At 40.9% G+C, this 8572-nt stretch overlaps 1 long non-coding RNA gene across 1 annotated transcript; it reads left to right on the top strand.

Annotated features, from left to right (window-relative positions):
• The first annotated feature begins 1232 nt into the window (after positions 1-1232).
• LOC139543945 (uncharacterized) lies at positions 1233-3335 on the top strand. Its single transcript, XR_011668775.1, has 3 exons — positions 1233-1372; positions 2440-2575; positions 2837-3335. It is a non-coding gene; the product is annotated as an uncharacterized lncRNA (long non-coding RNA).
• The last annotated feature ends 5237 nt before the right edge of the window (positions 3336-8572 follow it).

Below are 8572 nucleotides of genomic sequence, written 5' to 3'. Positions count from 1 at the left end.
TGATTCCATTTGTGTTATTTCATAGTTTATGTCTTCACTATAATTCTACAATGTAGAAAATAGTAAAAATAAAGAAAAACCCTTGAATGAGTAGGTGTGTCCAAACCTTTGACAGGTACTGTACATCTAAGTACAATAAGTGCTGCTCTGTTCTGGACCAACTGCAATTTGCCTATGTCGTTCTTTGCCGCACCTGACCACACAACTGGGCAGTAGTCCAGGTGTGACAAAACTAAGGCCTGTAGATCCTGTCTGGTTGACTGAGATGTCAGGGGGGGGGGATAAGTATGTGTGGTGATTTGAGAGAGAACATTCAACAACCAACGGTACTGGGCACTTATCTTTCTACAAGAACATGTAAATTATGTATTCATGCATCTGAGACTGTTGGAAAAGCATTCCAAGAGAAGCTGGTTGAGGGAATGCCAAGAGTGTGCAAAGCTGTCATCAAGGCAAAGGGTGGCTACTTTGAAGAAGCACTTTTGTGGTTACTACATGATTCAATATGCTTTTATTTCATAGTTTGGATGTCTTCACTATTATTCTACAATGTAGAAAATAGTAAAAATAAAGAAAAACCCTTGACTGGTACTTTAAGTCTTGGCAAAATGTGTTGAATTGCAGGAAACTAGCTAAAAAACTGCTCAACTCCTCTCCGCACTATAACAAAATATAAAGATTTGCAGAAAGCTTCCTTTAAAATTGCAACATTTTCTCTAATCCACAAGGGAAAATGTGTAGAATTGCAGGAAAGGAACTTACAATTTTTTTTCTCTGTGGTGAAGAGGAGGTTCACTAAAACGTTTTGCCCTCTAAATCTAGTTTAGGGCCCTCAAAGGCAATAAATGAGGTTAGTTCAGTGATTTGTGAAGGACATGCAACTTAGACTGTCGAAATTGAATGCATATCTCGTTTTTTAGTTCTTATTAATAACCATATGTGGTTGTATTCCTGTATAGGTTTACAACAACAACTGCCAGCACTGGTAGGCTCACGCCTCGATCACACCGATCACACCAATAACGTTCCAGCATCATCTGGATATGTGTGCATCAACAGTTCAAAATTCACCTTCTGCTACCATTTCTGTCAAGCCATATACACGTAGTTCGACGAATACGTTCCATAAATCCAACGAACGCACCACACACAACTGCCTCTGCAATGCAATGCTGCAAGGCAAACACAGCGTTCCATTTGAAACATATACCAAAACGCCAAGAGCTGTCGGTGTGATCGAAACGTAATGCATCAGAAAGCGAAAGTGAAAATAGTCTTCTGTAGTTTCCTTCTAAAGTGTTGTAACTTTAAAAGAGGAGAGAACATTCAAACAAAGGTAGCCTACACCTCCCGAGCTAGAATATCAACCTTGGTAAGACGATGTTTGAGATATTTTCCAATAGATTGTGTTAATTTGTGTGCGATTTGAATTCGTTTTGAATATAATCAGAATACAATCGAAAGTCTGAGGAGTTGGATGGCTTTTTCCTGACCTTGTAAACTGGCATAATGCAATGAACAGTGTGTAATTTGACAAATACATGTCTGTTTGACTTGCATTGTATATTTATGTTCTTAACGGCATTTAGCAGTTATGCAATGGCCTATACTGTAATCTGTAGAGAGACACAACCTGGTTTCAGAGCATTTCATATTATTCTGAACGTATAAATCCGAGGGAATTAATTTACTGTGATATGTTATGTTTGGTATGGTTACATAAGACAGATGGTTACTTAAGGCAAAAACTTAACCCGTTTAGATAACCCTTCACCTAATCCTAACCATAACCCTTTAACCTAACTCCTAAACTTTAAAACATTTATTTATTTATTTCACCTTTATTTAACTAGGCAAGTCAGTTAAGAACACGTTCTTATTTGCAATGACGGCCTACCCCGGCCAAACCCGGACAATGCTGGGCCAAATGTGATACAGCCTGGATTTAGTTACAAAATTACAATTTAACCCTAACCTTAACTCCTAGTCTAGCTAATGTTCGCAAACTAGCTAATATTAGCCACCTAGCTAGAATTCGTAACATATCATACGTTTTGGAAATTTGTAACATATTATAAGTTTAGCAAATTCATAACATATAATTCAAATTGTATTTCGTAACATATAATACGAAATGGACATACACAAATGAATACATACCATACAAAACATAACATATCATACTAAATGGAGTGTCTTGGTTTACATACAGAATCATACAAAATGCTCTGAGACCAGGTTGAGAGACAATGCTTAACATAGGCTGAGTAGATGTTTGTAGATCAAATCAGCAATCATATTCTGTCTACATGAGACGTGACTCAAATTGGCAGTATGCTGTCTCCATATCTGTATTCCTTGATAAGTCAAGGTCTTCAGTTAACTTTACAAAATGAAATAGATAATGGTTTCCCTCATATTCAAATTTTCTGTGTCTAGTGACCTAGAATGGCATCTGGTCCGGAATCTGGGTCTTCTTCTGGCCAACCCTTCACCATCTCAGCCAATAATGGGTCCAGTGTCAACGCTCCCATAATCACTGGTAACACCATTGGAACAATCCATTATAATACAGGTGATGACGGGTAGTGTCAAATCTACACTTTTAACACAATGATTTAGCACAAAATAAGTAAACTGAGAATTGCACTCATATGAGACAAAAGTTCAATTATTGACTAATATTGACATAAAACATTATCACACTCAATCATACCAATCGTTCGAGCTTGCGCATACGGCAGCTAGAATGATTTCCATTTGACTCATCTCGATGGATAGATGTAAGTTGGTAGGCCTAATATTTATTATAAGAGTGAGTCCTCTTCTCTTGCAGTCCCTTCGTCTGCAGCACCCCAGCACACCAGCCCCCGGATGTCATCAGTTCATGATTTCCTGAAAACACACAAGAAGGATCTGGAGACCAGGATGGGCAACCTTCGTCCCATCCTCAGCGATCTCAGGCACCTTGGGGTTCTGAGTGAGGAGGATAGAGAGGAGATAGACATCAAAACCACACCGACCAAGAGAAATGAAGCTCTGCTGACCATGGTTATTAAGAAGGGGAAAACTGCACAGGAACAGTTTTACCAGGCCCTGAAAAAAGCAGACCCTTACTTGGTGAAAGACCTAGAGGGATAAATTACCTCCTAATACACTGCCATATCCATAATTGCCTATTCCATTCCGTTATGAAATAAGACCAAATGTTTACGAATATTTATCCAAATTAGGATAGTTTATTTAAATTCCAATATAACATGAATTAGAAAGGTAATTCCAATGACATTATCTTATCTGTCATACCATAAATCAATAAACAAGTTTGTTTTTTACCTTTGTATGTTCTTGTGTCTAGGGTTGAGGTGGCCCTAGCTGCACTGTAGATATATTTTGATTTGGTGTTACACTTTTTCATTACATGAACCTAGGCCTAATAGTGGACTCTTTCAGCTCCCTCTTGCTGTGTGTCGTTGATTACATTTTCTTGTCTTATTTGGCAATAATAATGTATGCTGTAGAAAGTATTCACACCGCTTGACTTTTTCCACATTATCTTGTGTTCAAAAGTGGAATTAAAATGGATTTAATTGTAATTTTTGGTCAACGATCTACACAAAAGGCCAGGCAACAACTCTCAGTTTAGAAACCTATATGTTTGTGTGGGCTCTGGTATGATTTCCAAACCGTAGGGATCAATGTAAGGATCATCTTTGGTGACAAACAACCCCACTCTGTATAGAATTGGTCCCCATTTCAACACTTTAATAATGCCACTTTAATAATGTTTACATATCTTGCACCACTCATCTCATATGTATATACTGTATTTTATACCATCTATTGCATCTTGCCTATGCCGCTCTGTTATTGCTCATCCATATATTTATATGTATATATTGTTATCCCATTCCTTTACTTAGATTTGTGTGTATTAGGTAGTTGTTGTGGAATTGTTAAATTACATGTTAGATATTGCTGCACTGTCGGAACTAGAAGCACAAGCATTTCACTACACTCGCAATAACATCTGCGAACCATGTGTATGTGACCAATAAAATTGGATATGATTTGATTTGAAATCAATATCAGTGAAAAAGAGCCATCTGCTAACCATGTGTATGATCTTTTTCACTGATATTGATTTCAAATCAAATCATATCCAATTTTATTGACCTGTTTACCGGATGTGCTACCTGTCCCAGACCTGCTGTTTTCAACTCTCTAGAGACCGCAGAAGCGGTAGAGATACTCTTAATGATCGGCTATGAAAAGCCAACTGACATTTACTCCTGAGGTGCTGACTTGCTGCACCCTCGACAACTACTGTGATTATTATTATTTGACCATGCTGGTCATTTATGAACATTTGAACATCTTGGCCATGTTCTGTTATAATCTCCACCCGGCACAGCCAGAAGAGGTCTGGCTACCCCTCATAGCCTGGTTCCTCTCTAGGTTTCTTCCTAGGTTTTGGCCTTTCTAGGGAGTTTTTCCTAGCCACCGTGCTTTACACCTGCATTGCTTGCTGTTTGGGGTTTTAGGCTGGGTTTCTGTACAGCACTTTGAGATATCAGCTGATGTACAAAGGGCTATATAAATACATTTGATTTGATTTGATTTGTAGTGAAATGCTTGTGCTTCTAGTTCCCGACAGTGCAGCAATATCTAACATGTAATTCCACAACAACTACCTAATACACACAAATCTAAGTAAAGGAATGGATATTGTTTTTGACTGAGATGATGACCTGTAGTTACTAAATTGTCCACTAGATGGAAGGCTTTACCACCATGTTGAGCTTGGTAGTAGCGAATGCTCCAGTATCAGCAACTTCCGATGTTATTTGCTGACTATTGAGATGATGAACTGTAGTTACTAAATTATCCACTAGATGGAGGGCTTTACCACCATGTTGAGCTTGGCTGTAGCGAATGCTCCAGTATCAGCAACTTCCGATGTTATTTGCTGACTATTGAGATGATGAATTTAGTGACCTTTGAGTGATGATCTCTCCTAACTGGCCACATTGATTACCCATGGGCACCTTTGAGGGCCTGGTCCATCATAGACGTGGCAGGAGCAGGCAGAGAAACATGGCACCCATTCAAAATGGGATGATATGCTTACATTTTCACATTCAGCACATGCACATGGTGTAGTGACGTCCTAACCTGGCACTTTAGTGAACCCACTGTTTTCCCTTATCTGTTAAAATACTACATAGAGAGGGTGTACATTTGATGGACATATAGGCTTTTGAGAATAGTATAGCTATTATAATCAACAGGCTACTGCAGGCGTGAGAGTGTAGTCAGCTGTTTTGCCTCTCCTGATGATAACCTGGTGACAGACTACGGTGACCTCCAGTTTTTCTGCCTGCCTTTGTGGGAAGATGTTGGCCTGTTCAGTACGAGGGAGAGGGAAGGCAGGAGTGGAGAGAGAGAGGGTGAAAGAAGCAGAAAGAGGGTGGGGGAATGAGAGAGAGAGATTATTCATCAATGTTTTATATATTTCTATACGAGGCATAAAGTGGAGAGCAACTCCCCTGGCAGCAGCAGGAGAAGAGAGGATCCTGGGAGACTTGCAACAATAATATAAATCTCAGGGCCATGTGGGGAATGTATCAATAGAAATGGCCGTAAAGAAATGACGGCGAGTGCGTTATCGTAAACTTTTCAAGCTTCCATTCCCGGGGAAGGCATTATACGTCGGTGGGCGGACGGTAACGGTGGTGAACGGCGAAGCTGCTGCTCAGCCCGCCCCTGTGTAATCACTTTTACGTGCACGTCGTCCGCAAGTCGTTCTCTCCCTGTTTATTGGAGCCGGACAACGAGTCTGTGGCGCCACACTCACAACTCAGCTTAATACTGCTTCAACAATGGGTTTAGTGGACTGGGTAAAAAGAAAATGTATTTTATATGGCTTCCTTTGAGAAGGCTTTGCTGTGCTGTCATCCTCGTCTTGTGTCAGATTTGCCTGTCTAATGATGGTTAATAATAGAATGGGGTACAGCATGCTAGGAGCGCTGCTCACCATCCACAGCCCCTGCCAACTGCCTCCATTACTCTAATACAGGTACTATGTGCAGTGACACACACTGGACAGTTACCACTCTCATTCAGTGTTGTGCTGAGTCAGCTCAGTACTGTACCCTCTTTTATAGTTCCTCTGTTTGCATTGCCTTCACATACAGTGGTGATTATATAGATTACATTTTACTATTACGATTCTCTATGATGGACTTTCTGTCTGTGACTGAGGTTAAACAGTGTGTGTGTGTGTGTGTGTGTGTGTGTGTGTGTGTGTGTGTGTGTGTGTGTGTGTGTGTGTGTGTGTGTGTGTGTGTGTGTGTGTGTGTGTGTGTGTGTGTGTGTGTGTGTGTGTGTGCGACTGTGTGTGCGACTGTGTGTGCGACTGTGTGTGCGACTGTGTTCGCCTGCACGTGTGTCGTATGTGTTTCTGAGTAACGTACATGTGAGTACACCTGTGTGTATGATATAATGTGTGTGTGTGTGTCAGAATGAGGGAGCACATGTGAATTCATGCCCCTCAACACTCACACAGTTGGTTCTTTCATTGTGCACAGCTTGCGTCACAGCCCATACAAACCCCTCACTTCTCTCTCTGCCATGACCACAGGCAAGAGCAGAGTTACAGTTGAAGCCTTTTAATTAAGCTTGTCAGTGTGTGTGTGTGTGTTACCTGGGATCAGGCCTGCCTGCCTGTTTCTATATTAATCACGTTGCTCTCAACTGACTCCAGACCAGTGCTATGTTGTGTAAAAATCTAGCTTTACATAAGACAGGAAGTTGGGAGACAGGTATAGCTTCCGCATCAAAATATTGCTTTTGGCACTTGAGTGCACTGTACACAAAAGCCTTTTTGTCTTTCCCCCAGAGCTTCTATTCAGTGGTGTTTACTTTAGAGGCAATAATAATTTTGTATCTTTACCTGACGACTCAAACTGAATTCTTCTGCTGCTCTATCGTTTGCTACATACTTCAGTCTGAGACTGACATCAATAAAGTTGTTTGTGGTGATGTCAAAATGAGGGGTGTTGTACAGAACAAAGTAATTGGATCATATCTTACCAATCAGAGTATCAATGCCCGCTTTACCCACATGTATTTCTGGCTCTGGCCCAACTCATCGGTTTCTGCGACCAATCAGACGGTCTAGAACGGATTTCCAGATTTCCAATAGTATCTGTGCTTTTCTAAGAAGCTAAATAATATGTTAAGAGGAATTTTCCCCCAGTATGAACTTCTCCATTCAACCTAATGTAGTTCATGTCTTTCCTTTCAATGGGATTTTTATGGAAAACCATTTGAGGGAAGCTACAGCGACCAGTATCAAAATCTACCACAGACAATGTCTGTCCTCATACGTTCTCATACTGTGATGCAGGGAGTCGACCCCATAGACGCTCACCCCCATGTGACTGTGCTATAGAGTTGAGGCAAGGAGTAGACCCATGCTGCTATTCTCTCTCTATATATCTCCTGGAACTGGCTGGTGGCACTCCGTGTGTGCAAGCATGTGTGTGTACATGTATGTGTGGTGTGTGTGTGGCAGGTAGCCTGGCAGGCCCCACCACCGCAGGTAGTGTTACTACCAACCAGCTCACCTGTGATACAAGTCAATATTTGACGTCCATCCATGTCTGAGGATGTTGGGAGATGACGTGGAAACCGTCCACTAGCGGCAACAGTTAGCACTGTTACCTTCATGTAGGTTTTGGTTTTGCTGGACGGGGATGGCGGAGGATGCAAGCATCTGCCTCAGATGTTTTTATTTTCCCAAAACTTAACCCTTAACTTAACCATTCGGAGTTAATAATTAACCTTTCATAATTTGGAGTTAATGCCTAAACTTAACATTAAACACTTTGAAATTTGATGTTTGGAACAACTTCAAAATTTTAAGTCTAATTCTGACGTGGGACTGTGAGAGCTGGTAGGTTCCTACTGCACTCAGGGCAGATTTATCTGTGGTGTACAGGTGGCAGATAGCTGTTAGCACCGCGGCCATGTCAAGAATGGAGCCTGACGGGTGAGAACAAAATGTCTGAATTTGGCAACAGTGTTAGAATTTCAGCCACAGATCAAAGGAGAATGCTTTCTACTGACATCAAAGTTTTTTTCTTTCAAGTCAAATCACTCAATACCAGTTTTAACATGGAGCAGGGAATGGAACGTTTTTCAATAGCTATATATTACTTTCAACAGGATTTACTGCAATGGTGTTTGAGAGACAGACTAAAGCTGTCGCATAATGCAAATTCCAGACATAGATTTGAGGCAGGAAGGCAGGCTACCTCTCCAAAGTCAACTCCTGGATGTTGACTTTTCTTTCAAGCCCAGAACATGAACACGGTCCATAACATTTATAGGATTACAGTATGCTGTTATAAATTATGAAAATGTAAGGAAATGCACATTTCCCAGACAGTCTACGAAGTCCTCATTCAAAAGGGCCATGATACAATCTCTTGAATAAACATTCCTGTGCACCTCTCTGTACCCCACCCCCACCCCCCACAGGTCTGAGTGTTGATGAATGGGCTGC

This window comes from Salvelinus alpinus, chromosome 18 (assembly GCF_045679555.1).
Source record: "Salvelinus alpinus chromosome 18, SLU_Salpinus.1, whole genome shotgun sequence".
Lineage (NCBI taxonomy): Eukaryota > Metazoa > Chordata > Actinopteri > Salmoniformes > Salmonidae > Salvelinus > Salvelinus alpinus.
Note: the sequence above shows the minus strand (reverse complement) of the source record. Positions and strands in the feature narration are given on the sequence as shown.